This window comes from Somniosus microcephalus, chromosome 26, assembly GCF_052327205.1.
Source record: "Somniosus microcephalus isolate GS21.2 chromosome 26, FLI_Smic_1.0, whole genome shotgun sequence".
Classification (NCBI taxonomy): Eukaryota; Metazoa; Chordata; class Chondrichthyes; order Squaliformes; family Somniosidae; genus Somniosus; species Somniosus microcephalus.
The window spans coordinates 7,488,529-7,503,103 of record NC_141012.1 but is presented as its reverse complement, the minus strand read 5'-3'; the positions used below and the strand labels follow the sequence as shown (position 1 = coordinate 7,503,103).

At 48.7% G+C, this 14,575-nt stretch overlaps 1 protein-coding gene across 5 annotated transcripts in view; it reads right to left on the bottom strand.

Moving 5' to 3' along the window:
* Nucleotides 1-14,575, bottom strand: part of kmt2a (lysine (K)-specific methyltransferase 2A) — a 187,196-nt gene that overhangs the window by 145,194 nt on the left and 27,427 nt on the right. The window lies entirely within an intron of this gene.

The window sequence follows — 14,575 nt, the reverse complement described above, 5'->3', positions numbered from 1 at the left end:
ACCCTTGTCCTCACTGGCTCCCAATCACCCCACAGCCTCAAATTTAAAATTCTCATTCTTTTTGTTTAAATCCCTTTGTAGCTTCCCAGCACAAGAGAATCTGCTTTTGTTACAGAACAAAGCTGGTTCTTTCTAAGCTTCATAACCCATGTCCAGTTAACTAACAGTAGGTAAACTAGACAAACGGGATCCATCCACCATAAGTAACATGCATCATACTGGCCCTGGATCTGACATGAGTTACACTGTACAAGTCCTCCTGTAATTAATATAGCTACTGGTGCTTTATTAGATGTTGGTTCTTTTGTATGTAGTCTTCTTGGGCTAACTTTAGTCTGTGTCATTTTCAGAGACTGGAATGGTGATTCGCCCCCCTCCCCCAAAACATTAAAAGGTCACAAGTACAGCAAGGCTGGACTTCCATCCACCGCTTGGAAAGGCTGCTGACCCTCTCTCAAATCCTGGGAATTAGGTCGCTTTAATATTCAGGCAGAGGATTATGGAGCGATTGATAATGATGTTGGGGGAGGGGAAATTGGGTAGTCAGGAGCTGCGTCGAAAGAATGAGTTGGAGTAAAAGACCATAATGACTCATTATTTCAATAGAGTGGAAATGTATGGAGGAGGAAGAACGTGCAAGATGTCCTATTTGGAAGTATAGCTCAGTGGAACACTAACCATAATTGTATCAGCAAAATACAGAGGCTGGAGCCCGAAAGTGAGAGAAGGTTCACCTATCAGGCAACCATTTTTCTTGCATCTTGTGTGAGGTGGTGCTAGAAGAGCTTTCTCAAATATGCAACCGATATTCAAGCCTTGGACAGACTTGGGCATTACAGAGACTTGAGCTGCTGGTGGGGAGAAAAAAGTGTCTGTCACAAAGAGGAAATCAAGCTTCTTTCCCTTCCTGCTGTCTCAACATACACCAGCTGAGAAAACAGATAGGAGGTCTATTCCAAGGCCTCTGCCAATGCTGTTTTATAGTGAACCGCAAGGAGGTCAGTGCACAGAATGAAAATGCCTCCAATTTACCCGTTACTGTAATGCGCAACTGTGATTGAAATCTCAGTGAGAGGAAATGTGGGCGTGAGCCTCTATCCTGTCACTCTGTTGCACCACCCTACTTTGACCTTTTTATTTGTTGTCTTTATTTTATCCCCTCCTCTTCATTAATACTCCATTTTAAGCAGATGCGCTGCCTAGCCAGTCAATATTTATTTGATGGATAAAGCCACAAAGTTCACAAGCCCTGAGCAAAGTTGAGATTAGAAAAAACACCCCCCGCCACTCACAATAGTCAATACAGGAAACTTTCGTTTAACCGGAGGTTAAATATCTGGAAAGCTCTATCCACCGGCAAAATTCAGGAGTCGGTTCAGATAAGTTTTTTTACTTCTCGTTGCTTTTTTTCTCCAGTCGTGGCTCTGCAAGGTCTAGCTGAAGCTGTTGCTTAGCTACAGAGACGCTTGCAAGCTACGCCGACTGTTTTGAAGCTGTTGCTAAGCAACAGGGTTTGTTGCTTCACACGGAGCTCAGAAGCTCCGTATGTTTTAACATTAGCGCTGGTTTCTCCGGCAGTTTTGATGGAACGGCAACAGCTCGGTCCCGTCAGTGCCGGATACCAGAAAGTTTCCTGTATGTGAATGACTCCCAGAGAAGATAGCTGTTTCGGGATTGACGTAATAAACCTCACTACGCACTTGGTTTGAGTATAAAGCAAGGCTTTAATCAACTTGTTTCAGAACATGGAGGTCTAGTTGTACTTCACTAGTTCCTTGTCTTTACAAAATGTCCCTGGGCAAGCTGGGCCCACGCCTGAGTATTTATACTCCTTGGACGGCGCCACCAGCTGGCTGTCCAGCGTTATTTCACAAGTAGTTTCTTGATGAATGATGAGATTTATAACAGGGGTCAACTGGTACTTTTAAACAGGAGGTGCAGCGATATCTACCATTATAGAAATATTAAAAGCCTGGTTTTTTTTTACAGGGGAGTTTGTGGAAGGGGTTTATAGTTCTTTAAAAGTAGGCGATTCAAAAGGTGGGTGAAAGGGAAGTCCATGACAGAACAGTCATAAATGGAATTAAAACAGAAAATGCCAGAAATACTCAGCAGGCTAGGCAGCATCTGTGGAGAAGTCATAAATGGACTTTGGATGGGTTAAATGGTCTTTTCACATTCTAGATATTTTTCTTATGGATAAAATCAGCAAGATCAGGGAGCATATGCATTTGTGCGTACCAGCCAATATAAAAGATGAGAATTTTGATGGATACAGGATTAGTAATGTTGACTCCCATCTTATAATAGATTATTTTGTGTTTTTTCGGTATAGTTTTGGGGGTCTGTCTTACACATGGGTACCCTTACATACAAATGTTTATGGCAACACTTTTTTGCTACTGTTCTGGCTTGCAAAGTATACTCAACAGCTTGTGTGGGGAGTGGAAGAAAACATTTTTTTTTTAAAAACAGGCATCTCCAGTGGGAAATACCCTAATCATTTTGCAAATGTACAGCAATGTGGTTGAAAAGTAGACAGACACATATTTTCCTGCACCCACTCAAACCTATCCTGCATTTGTAAATGCTTTTTATAACAATAGCCATTCAGTATCTATTGTGCATACTTAACCTACATGCAACTCAGCATAAACTTTTAGGCCTAGAAATTGGGTATCGCCCCGCTTGAGGTGTTAGAACTGGCGCTGCGCAAAGTTTATAGCCAGACGAAACTTATCGCCGCCTGGCGCGATATTGGGTTGCATTGCCCCCAAAGGGGATTGAGGCGCAAATTCAGGCGTTGCACGGGCCTCCTAAGGCGCAAAACTTCCGGCGCTACCCAATATCGGCGCGGACGGGCGCAGCGCAGGTGATCTCAATTACCGATAACCACGAGACTTCCAGGCGCCGGCCAGCTCTTAAAGGGGTGGGTCAGTCAGCCTCAGCTTCCACACTCAACGCCCTGTAGGCCTCAGAATCGGCGCACTTCCTTCTCTGGCGCAAAAAACTTGGTCAGGATGGAGAAGGTGAGACAGAGAGCAGAGCGCTTCAGCACTGAGGCTTTGGAGGAGTTGGTGTCCGCAGCGGAGCGCCATCGAGATGTTCTGTATCCTGACAATGGCAGGAGGCCGAATCAAAAGGATTACCGCCGAGCTTGGAGGGATGTTTCTCAGAGGGTCAACTCCAGCAGCATGGCGACCAGGAGCCCTGTTCAGTGCAGGAAGAAATTCAACGACCTTACTCGGGTCGTTAGGGCGAGTGTTGTTTATGCAAACTTCTGATTCCCTCCATCTGCACCTGACTTCGCGCACCCTGTTGCCATGATGCCCCAATGGCCATCTGTCAGCAAGCACCCATGGCCCTTTCTGGGCACACACATGCACATTTGACTCAAGGCATCATGTAAGGGCTCTTGCACCATGGGGGGCATGAGATGATCTCTCAAGGCATCATGTAAGGGCTCTTGCACCATGGGGGGCATGAGATGATCTCTCAAGGCATCATGTAAGGGCTCTTGCACCATGGGGGGCATGAGATGATCTCTCAAGGCATCATGTAAGGGCTCTTGCACCATGGAGGGCATGAGATGATCTCTCAAGGCATCATGTAACAGAGCTTCCCCTTCTTTCCCCTGCAGTCCAAGCTGGCGACGATCCGGAAGGACCAGCGTCGAACCGGTGGCGGACCTCCACAAGTGGTCACTCTCACGGATCTCGAGGAGAGAGTGCACCCGATTCTTGGAGGACGTCTGAGTGGTCCTGTTACCACTGCAGCTGCCGACCCCCTTCTTGACAGCGAGGGTAAGGCTCTCACCTTTTTCAGCTGTCTCCTTCCACTTGGTCCCCCCGCCAGCATGCTTTCTCAGTGTGCAGCCATGTCAGAGCCTTGCCGCAATCTGGCATGCATTGCCGCCAACCTGACCTTTTGCTAAAGCCACTCTTCCACCTCCCTGCTTTCAGATGCTGCATCACCAACTCGGGATCTGCGCCCTGAAGCTGCCAGTGCCAGTGCCTCCGGAGGCGAGGATCAGGAGGAAGCCGGAGCATCCGTTCCAACTTCAGGGGAGCGTACACATCTGCAGACTGGGGATAGTAGTTCCCTGGAGGGGAGGGGGGGGGCTCTGCTGATGAGCCAGTTGCCAGAACAAGCGGCATGCAGCAGCGCGGGGGGGGGGGGTAGGCAAGTTCGGCCACCGGCTCCCCGGAGGGCAAGGCAGGGAGTGATGACTGCTGCACAGAGTGCAGAGGAGGTGCGTAGCCTTGCTGAAATGAGCACCCAGGCCCGGCTCAGGCACACTGAGCTGATGGCTGCAGTGGGGAGGATGCCTCAGTCGATAGAAACACTGGCAAAGAGTGAGTTGGACTTTGGAGCAGCAATGGAGAGGACTGTCCAGGGCTTTGGGGCAGCAATGGAGAGGACTGTCCAGGGCTTCGAGGCTGCTATGGAGAGGACAGTCCAGGGCTTCGAGGCTGCTATGGAAAGGACTGTTCAGAGCCTCGGACAATCCCTGGAAAGGTCTGTCCAGGGCTTGTCCGAGGCAGTGGAACGGACTGCTCCGGCCTTGTCCGAAGCAATGGAAAGAACTGTCCAGGGCTTCTCTGAAGCACTGGCACCTGCCACACAGGTCCTCACTGCTGCCACGCAGTCACTTGCTGGCCTCGTCCACACCCAGATTGAGGCAACGCAAACTCTCACTGCAGCCACCCTATCTGCATCAGCTAGGATCACCCCGGGCCCTTCCAATACCATACAAGGCCAGGAATCAGTGGAGCAGGCGATTGTGGCGGTTGAGCCGAACCGGTCCCCTCAGAGAGCCAGTGTGTCGTCTGACCATGGTGCAGGTGTCCTCTCTCGGCAGGTGACCATTGCTCATGCCACCGCTGGAACATCTGCAGTGCAGCTGCCACCACCTGCAGGGCACACTGCTTCCAGCCATGCTCAGATCAAGCAGCCTGCGTCCACACCCTCCAAGACCAGAGGTCGGCCAGGCCGTCCCTCAGGGGCTTCTGCGCTTCCACACAGTCAGCAGGCGTCCCCCAGCCTTGACCCCGCCACTGGGGTTCAATTACGTAGGAGCAGCAGGGAGGGAAGGGGCCGACCGCGAAAGAGAAGTCGTTCTCCATCAAGGGGCCAGCAGTAGAGGGAGGTGCAGAGACGTTTCTTTGGTCAAATTCAAGGACTCCCTCACCTGTTGTGATTGTTGGAAATGGTTTGTTTAGTTTTGCGGCTTTGCCGAAGAGTTAACTGTTATTTTGTTAGTTATGGTTTCTGTTGACATGACGTTGTTATGCTGGAAGGAAGGACTTTTGTGACAATAAAGAAGTTTTAATTTGCAATGGTACACGTAACTATTTACAGTCATGCTGGCCTTCAGAGCCTTTCAAAGATCCGAAGTGCGCAGGACGAATGACACCCATCATTCCGCCAGAGGGGCCTGGAACCGAGTCCTGATGAGCCTCTGACGGATGGCCCTTCCACTTTCAGGAGCCCTCCCATCTTCCTCCTCCTCGTCCGCCTGCTCTTCCTCCTCCTCCTCCTCCTCCTCGTCCGCCTGCTCTGCTGGACCTTGAGGGACAGCTGGCATTGGCTGGGTGCGTCGAATCGCCAAGTTGTGGAGCATGCAGCAGACGACGACGATGTGCCCCACTTGCTCCGGCGAGTACTGCAGGGCTCCCCCCGAATGGTCCAGACAGCGGAAACGCTGTTTGAGCACACCAATAGTGTGCTCTACAATGTTCCTGGTCGCCTGATGGCTGCTGTTGTACAGCTCTTCTGCTGGGGTGGCGCCAAACGGAGTGGTGTCATGAGCCATGGGCAGAGAGGATAGCCCTTGTCCCCAAGAAGCCAGCCTCGTGGGCGAGCCGGCCCCTCAAAAAGGTCACAAACTGAGGTCTGCCGCAGGATGAAGGCATCGTGGCTGCTCCCTGGGAATTGGGCGTTGACTGCCATGATCATTTGGCGGTGGTCACAGACCAGCTGCACATTGAGGGAGTGGAACCCCTTGCGGTTGCGGAAGTCCTCAGGATTGAGCAATGGCGCCCGCAAAGCCACGTGTGTGCAATCAATCGCCCCCTGCACCATGGGGAAGTCCGCAATAGCAGCGAAGCCCTGCGCGCGCTCCGCCTGCTTCTCCAGGCTCAGAGGGAAGGTGATGAATTGATGCCTTCGTCTATAAAGGGCAGCTGTAACTTGCCGGATGCAACAATGGACTGCAAACTGAGAGATATTCGCAATGTCCCCAGTGGCTGACTGAAAGGATCCGGTGGCATAGAAATTGAGGGCAACAGTCACTTTAACGGACACCGACAGAGAGGTCCTGCACCGTAGACGCGGCTGCAGATCCTCAGCAAGCAGGTGGCACAGCTCAGTTACAACCTCCTTCCCGAATCGGAGCCTTCGCACACACTGCTCCTCCGACATTGCAAGGTATGAGACCTGCTGCCTGAATACCCTCGCAGCGTACCCTCGGATTGGCCGACCTCCATTGCCCCTCCTCCTTCTGGCCAATCCCGGCCCTCTCTCCCGCCGTCTCTCTGCCCCTTCACAGTGTCCGGCCATGAGGACATTGCCATCCAAAGCAGCTCCCATTCCGATGCCAGTCGGTCAAAACGCTGTTAGGTGTAGCGCTCCAACTGCTCCGGACAGGTTTGAAGGTCCCAAGTATTCTAAGGCTAAATTCCAAAAAATCTGCTCCACAGTAGCTCACCAACTCTCTCCAGCAACGATCACAATGAACAGGCCAAGTGGCTGCAGCTTTTATTCTAGAGCTGTCCCCTTTAAATAGCGCCCCCCAACTACGAGAAGGGCCTGGTAACGTTCCATCGAACTGTCACTAACAGCGCTAGGCGCAAAGGTTCCGGGCGCCACCGAATATCCGGTCCGGGGCGCCAAAAAGGTGTTGCACACTTAAATGATGTCATGATCTGCCTGCGCCCGCGGGCGCGCGCAAAGAGTTAGCGCCGGTGCTAAAAGAATACTCAATATGGGAGATGGCGCTATATTCACTGCGCCCGCCCGAACATTGGGTAACGCCCCAATTCTCGGGCTCTTTAGCCGCTAATCGCTGGCGCTACCAACCAAATTTCTAGGCCTTAATCTTCCAGTGGGACTGCTGAACTTGTGAAATGCAAGATAGGATAGGCCACAAAGCACAACAGTGAGCTCATTCTGCTGAAGTGCATGGCTTCATTCTGGCCTGTACTGGTTGTGAATTCACTTATGCCTATCTTTATTTCTGATTCCAACTTTTTTTGTCCTCTACTTCACAGTAAGGCCACTGTCGCACTTGATTCAAGCCCGCCTTCTCCACCATATCACCTGATTACCAATTATGCAATCTCCTGAGAGACCACAATTCGTCTTTGCATTCTGATGGTGTAATCTGCTGGTATAGCATACTGCAGTTAAAGCAGGTGAACGTAGTGCTATAAATATACAGCAATGTACTTAATAAAATAACAGCAGGAGATTTTCTCTCAGCTTAGTGGGTAAATGGATTGTTTGGTATTGTACTGAAGGACTCTGGTTCGATCTAGGCTAAGTAAGCTTTCTTCTGCTGGAACAGTGGTAGGGATACAACAATGAGGACATCCAGAATCAAATAATGCACTAAGAAGGCCCACATATGAAGAATGCTCTGCCAGCTGAAGTACTGAGCAGCGATGGAGCCCTATCCCAGCAAGTGTCAGCACTTTCAGGAGAGATGGGGTGAAAAATGTTTTCTAAAGCAATGATGCTTTACACTAACAAGTCAAATATTATCTCCAGTTATGAGGCCACCAATTCTAGATAATCAAACTCTGTTGCAATGCTCACAGACAAAAAAACTGCATATCTCTCCCTCATATTCGTTTCTCTGCTTGCCTGATACTCTCTAATTCTCTCTTCCGCTTTGTTTTCCACTCTCCGAAGTCTCGCACTTTTAGTTTTGTCCCTGGATCCGCTTTTGTTAAGTCTGTGTGTCCCAGTTATGCTTATTATAAATCACTGGACACAGACCACAAGAATAACTTTTAACAGGTCTTTACTATTCGGAGGTCAGGGCTGAACTGCCCAGTAAATCACTACACAACGCTTATATACCGGTGTGGTCACCACCGGTACTACAGTATACAGCAGCCAAGAGAAAGTAGTACATCTCTTAAGGTAGTTCTCTTAAGGTGGAACAGGTTACATACACCACAATCCTCCCTTTTTAGCTTAACAGTTATATCCCCATTTAACATAACATAATAACATATAGATATATATATATACAACTTCATGCAAAACAGTTCAAAGATTCAGTCTCTGAGGAGGCCTCCTGATTCGAGTTGGATAACGCCTTTCAGGGGTCTCTGATTCTTGTTGCTGGGGTGACTCATCTAGTTGATCTCTTATGGATTGGACATCATCATCAGGTACACTTCTGAGGTAGATGCTTCAGGTTCACTAACTTCTTCCACGGTTGTCTCTGCCGTAACCCTGGGTTCGACCCTTGTTCTCGATTCTACCAGTTGGTCAGCATGACGCCGTATTACATTTTCACCAATATCTACCGTGTACATCAGGGGTCCTTGTCTGGCCCGAATTGTTCCAGATTGCCATTTCTCGTTTTTATAGTCCCGGGCTAACACTGGTTGTCCTATTTCGAAACTCCGAGTGGTCTTGTTATTTATATGCTGGAACTGTTTGTTTTCAACTTCCCTCCGCACATTTGGTTTTAACAAGTCCAACCTGGACCGCAACCTCCTGTTATAGAACATCATGGCAGGACTTTGGTTTGTCACTGCATGAGTGGCGTTTCGATATGCCAGTAGGAATTTGTCCACCTTGTGTTGTAGTGGAATCTGATCTTCGCTCATGGCCTTTATTGCTTTTTTGAACGTTTGTACAAATCTCTCGGCCAACCCGTTTGTAGCCGGATGATATGGGGCAGAGGTATAATGTCTCACCCCATTCTTCTTCATGAATTTCTAGAATTCTTCTGACACGAACTGCGGTCCGTTGTCTGAACATACTTGTTCTGGCAATCCATTTCTTGCAAATATCGTTCTTAGCACCGCGATCGTCTTTTCCGAGGTAGTGGTAGTCATCTTAATCACTTCTGGCCATTTAGAATGTGCGTCCACCGCAATTAAAAACATGGAGTCCATGAATGGACCAGCAAAGTCAATATGTACACGTTGCCATGGGGTTGAAGGCCATTCCCATGGATGCAGCGGTGCAATCGGAGGTGCATTTTGCACTTTTTGGCACCCTGAGCAGCTTTTCGTCAGATCCTCTATCTGTTGGTCGATACCCAGCCACCACACATAAGCCCTAGCAAGGCTTTTCATCTTGACTCCCCCCAGATGACCTTCATGCAGTTCCTTTGGAACTCTCTCTCTTAACTTAGGAGGAATAATCACCCTTGTTCCATACATCAATGTTCCTTGACAGACGGACAGCTGTTCTCGTCTTGCTGAGAATGCCGGTAACAGTGGATCACCATGTGCTGGCCATCCCTTCACTGTCACTTCGTAGGCCCGGGACAGTGTCGGGTCGTTCCTGGTTTCTCTTTCAATACTTGCATTGGTGACTGGTAAACATTCGATGATGGTCGAGTGAAATAACTCAACAGGGTCAACCGTCGGTGCCTCCTCCTCTGTAGGTAGTGGCAGGCGCGACAGCCCATCAGCATTACCATGCTGCTTTGTACCTTTGAATTCGATCTGATATTGATGTGCCCCTAGGAAAAGGGACCATCTCTGGAGTCTCTGTGCTGTCATCACCGAAACACCCTTCTTAGGGTTAAAAATGGATACCAACGGCTGGTGGTCTGTCAGAAGCGTAAACTTTTGGCCCTGCAGGTAATGATTAAACTTCTTTACTCCCCACACAAGGCTGAGAGCCTCCCTATCTATCTGAGCATAGTTGCGCTCAGCGGAGGTCAATGATCTGGATGCGAACGCAACTGGCCTCTCCAGGCCATTTGGCAACTTGTGTGAGAGTACTGCCCCAATACCATATGGAGAAGCATTACAAGCCAAACGAATAGGCAGCGTTGGGTTGAAGTGAGCCAACACTTCCTCTGAGGTGATCAATGCCTTGCTTTTGCGAAAGGCCCTCTTACAGTCCTCGCTCCACTTCCATGGTACTCCCTTCTGCAAAAGAGCGTTCAGCGGGTGCAGCACCGTGGATAAATTTGGCAGAAACTTATGGTAATAGTTAATCAACCCTAGGAACGACCTCAACTGGGATACATTATCCGGAGCGGGAGCCTTCACAACAGCTTCGATCTTGTCAGGAGACTTATGAAGCCCCTCCTGGTCAATGACATGACCACAGTACGAGATCCGCTTCTGAAAGAACTCACATTTCTGGCGATTAACTCGAAGTCCATAATCTTTCAATCTGGTGAGCACCAGTTCCAAATTTGCAAGGTGTTCCTCGTCATCATCTCCTGTAATCAGAATATTGTCCAGGTAACATTGTGTGCCTGGAATTCCCTGTAATACCTGCTCCATGGCCCTCTGCCAAATTGCTGGAGCCGATGCCACTCCAAAAACCAGTCTATTATACCGGTACAAGCCTCTATGCGTGTTGATCGTGAGATACTGGCGTGACTCTTCCTCAACTTCCATCTGTAAGTACGCCTGCGCCAGGTCTATCTTGGTGAAGTGTTTCCCGCCAGACAACGAAGCGAAGATATCCTCAATCCGCGGAAGCGGATACTGCACCGTGTGAAGCACCGGATTAAGTGATCTTGAAATCTCCACAGATGCGAACCTTCCCCGGTTCCCCCGGCTTGTTGCTCGATGAACGCTTCATGACGGGGGCAATGGGCGTGGCCCACTCACTCCAGTCTACCTTAGACAGTACTCCTGAACGTTCTAGCCCTTCCAGCTCAGCTTCCACAGCAGGTCGTATCGCATAAGGTACCGGTCTGGCTTTGAAAAATTTCGGGTTTGCATGTTCTTCAACCTTGATGTTTGCCGTAATTCCTCTCAGTGTTCCCAGTCCCTGTTGGAACACCTCTTTAGCATCGTCCAATATTCTGGACAATCGTTTAGGTTTGACATCTTTTTTACCGGAATCTACCGTTAGTGCTTTTAAGGAATGCCAGTCCATATTCATTTTCCTAATCCACTCCCGTCCCAGTAGTGGTGGACCTCCCTCAGGTAGCACATATAAGTCCATTCCTCGGCTTTCTTTGCCCTTGTGGACCGCCTTTACCTCTATCTTCCCGATGGGGTATACTCTTTGCCCCGTGTATGTTTTCAATACAATCTCCGTATCCCGTAGGGGAATATGTGGGAATAACCTTTTGTAATCTTGCTTATTCATGACCGTCAATGCCGATCCAGTGTCCAATTCCATCTTCACTTGGACTCCTGCTATCTGAAGTGTGACCCAGATTGTTTGGAGGTCTGCTTCATTACCAACATTGTGTACTCTTAGATTACCCAGTTCATTACTGCTGGGGTCTGAATTTGACTTCTGTTCGTTCGAACTGTTCTCTGTCACCTTGTGTACCTTTCTGTACTTTTCCTGCGGTGACTTTTTGTTGCTGGTCTTCTTTCCTGACCGGCATACTTTAGCTATGTGACCAAGCCTGCCACATTTTCTGCATTCCTGATTTTTGAACCAGCACTGGTTCTGATCGTGCGTTGTCTTTCCACAACGATAACATTTTACTGTACCCAAGACCATTTGATTGGTGCTGAGTTCCGGTGACCGTAGCTGCATTTCCGCAGTGCCTCTCGCTGCGGCTTCGTGCGATGCTGCAATAGTGACAGCTTTATCAAGCGTAAGATCATTCTCCTCAAGCAGTCGCTTTTGTGTTCCTTCTTTTAACAATCCACACACAAATTTTATCTCTCAGCGCATCTGCTAGTCCTGTTCCAAACTGACAGTACTTTGATAGCTTACACAGTTCAATTAAAAATTCAGCGTTGCTTTCGTCTTTCAGCTGCGTTCTTCTGTAAAATTTAAATCGTTCCGCTATCATCAGCGGCGTGGGGTTTAAATGATTTTTCAGGACAGTAACAATATTCGCGAAAGTCTGATCCGCCGGTTTATCTAGTGATAGAAGGTGCTTCAATAGCCCGTATGTCTTCGCACCCATTGAGCTTAATAAGGTTAGTGCTTTCTCATCATCTGGTACCTTATTTGCTTTACAATAAACTTCCATGCGTTCTACATACGTGGTCCAATCTTCGATATCGCTATCAAAGGTATTAATGTTCCCATGTTTAGGCATCCTTGCAAGTTTTTTAAATTTTTCTCTTTCTCAAAATGGCGGCTTCCCGCACTTGTCTTCTTCCCCCGCCTACTAAAATGGCGGCTTCCCGCGCTTGCCTTCTTCCCCCGCTGGCTGCAATGGCGATTGCCGTGCTGCTGCCGTTCTCGCCTCCCCAGCGGTTCTCAATTCCCCGACGCTGCTTTTACTCCCCCACGGTTCCCGTGGGCATTCACGCTTCCCCTGCTGTTGCGCCTCTCAGCCCCGCATGCAGCCCGGTCCTTTACACCGGCTGCGTTTGAGTTCTCCGCGGCTCTCGTGCCTTAAGCTGCCCCAGTCGCTGCGCCTCTCGGCCTCGATTGCAGCCCGGCCCTTTTCACCGGCCGTGGTCGAGTTCTCCGCCCTTTTTCCTCCGTTTTCCCTCCCCCACTCCACAGTCAACGCGGCCGACTTTCTGCTCGTGTCGCTGATCAGCTTACCCACCACCGTGGTAGAAGGGATGATCACTGCCTGTCGCTGATGGAGGGCTTCGTGCTCAGAATTTTTTTTTTTTTAACCCGGGTTCTCAATGCCTCCCGTGCGATGGTGCTCAGCAGGATGATGAGGGCGGATGCCTCTTCTCGACGCCCGTTCTGAGGACGAAGCTGCCTTGGATGTAAACTGCCGCAGGGTAAGATCGGACTCGTCGCCACTGTTAAGTCTGTGTGTCCCAGTTATGCTTATTATAAATCACTGGACACAGACCACAAGAATAACTTTTAACAGGTCTTTACTATTCGGAGGTCAGGGCTGAACTGCCCAGTAAATCACTACACAACGCTTATATACCGGTATGGTCACCACCGGTACTACAGTATACAGCAGCCAAGAGAAAGTAGTACATCTCTTAAGGTAGTTCTCTTAAGGTGGAACAGGTTACATACACCACAGCTTTACTTCACTTTTCCTCAGTTTTTATACACTAGAGACAGAGATTTTTTGTTGGGCTCGGGTATTAAGGGTTACGGAATCAAGGCGAGCAGATGGGAGTTAAAATACAGATCAGCCATGATCTAATGGAATGGCGGAACAGGATCGAGGGGAGGAATGGCCTCCTCCTGTTCCTATGTGATTCAGGCCAGGTGTGCAGGTATTGATTCCTGGTAACCATGTGATGGTTATTACATTAACTGATTGCTCTGTGCTAACCATCTGCCTGTTAATAGCACAGAGCAATCAGAGTGCTGCATGCAACTGTTTTATTTATATATACAACATGTAGACATTATGTTCACCTTACTGAATAGATGCTTGCTGTTCTTTGCCTGGAAAAGCATGTGGCTGGTTGAGAGTCAAGCCCCTGGGATCTTGTTTTACATGGCTTATTTGACATCATGGAAACTCAGTGTCAAAACAATTTCACTTTGGCCTCTCTCAATGCCCAATACTCCACCTGTGAGTCACATTTCCTTGTATTTAAGCAGGAAAATATCCACCCCTACTGCAAATTGGAAATTGAATTCCTCTCCTCAATAAAATTGCATGCTGATTACAAGTGACACAAGTTGTGTTCAGAGAAGGACAGAGTTTGTTTTCTTTGCAGCGGTCTTGTAGCACAGAAACACTGAAAACTGTCATTACACACAGCAAAATATTATGGTCACGAAATAGAGAATTACAAGAGGAGTAAATTAAGAGACTCGTGTGAGTTGTAACCACGATCACAACTTGAGATTACATTACAAAGTCACTGACTGCCTGTGTTTGTTTTATAACATATACTGCATTGCTCGTGGGGTTTTTTTTGTTGCTTTTCCCGGAAGGTTTCTGTTCCACAGATACTGTATGTGGGAGGGTTATTATAATGCCTGGTGACACAGACAAAAATGTATAACTGAGTTGTAAATGAATACTTTCTTGTTCTCTACAAGAGAAATAAAACTGGCAGTAGTACTAGTCACACAGTGCTATGTTTCCATTGCTTCCCTACTTAGCAAGTGCGAGGAGCTCATGGACTTCTTTGTCACCAAGATTGAGACCATCTGTTCAAATGCCTCTGTCGCTTCCTTCCCTTCCCCTAGCCCACCAAGCCAAATTTCTCCTAAACTTCCCCCCAGCCCTGAACTCACATCTTTCTCCAGTTTCTCCCCCACCTCCCCTCAGGCCCTCTCCAAACTTTTCTTGTCCATGAGACCCACCTCCTGCTCCCTCGACCCTATTCCAACCAAACTGCTGACCACCCAACTTTCCTTCCTGGCCCCCACGTTAGCTCATATTGTTAATGGTTCCCTCTCTCCTCGGGTACTGTCCCCCCTCCCCTTCAAATCTTCCGTTATCACCCCCTCAAAAAACCCACCCTTGACTCCAATGCCTTTGCAAACTACCACCTAA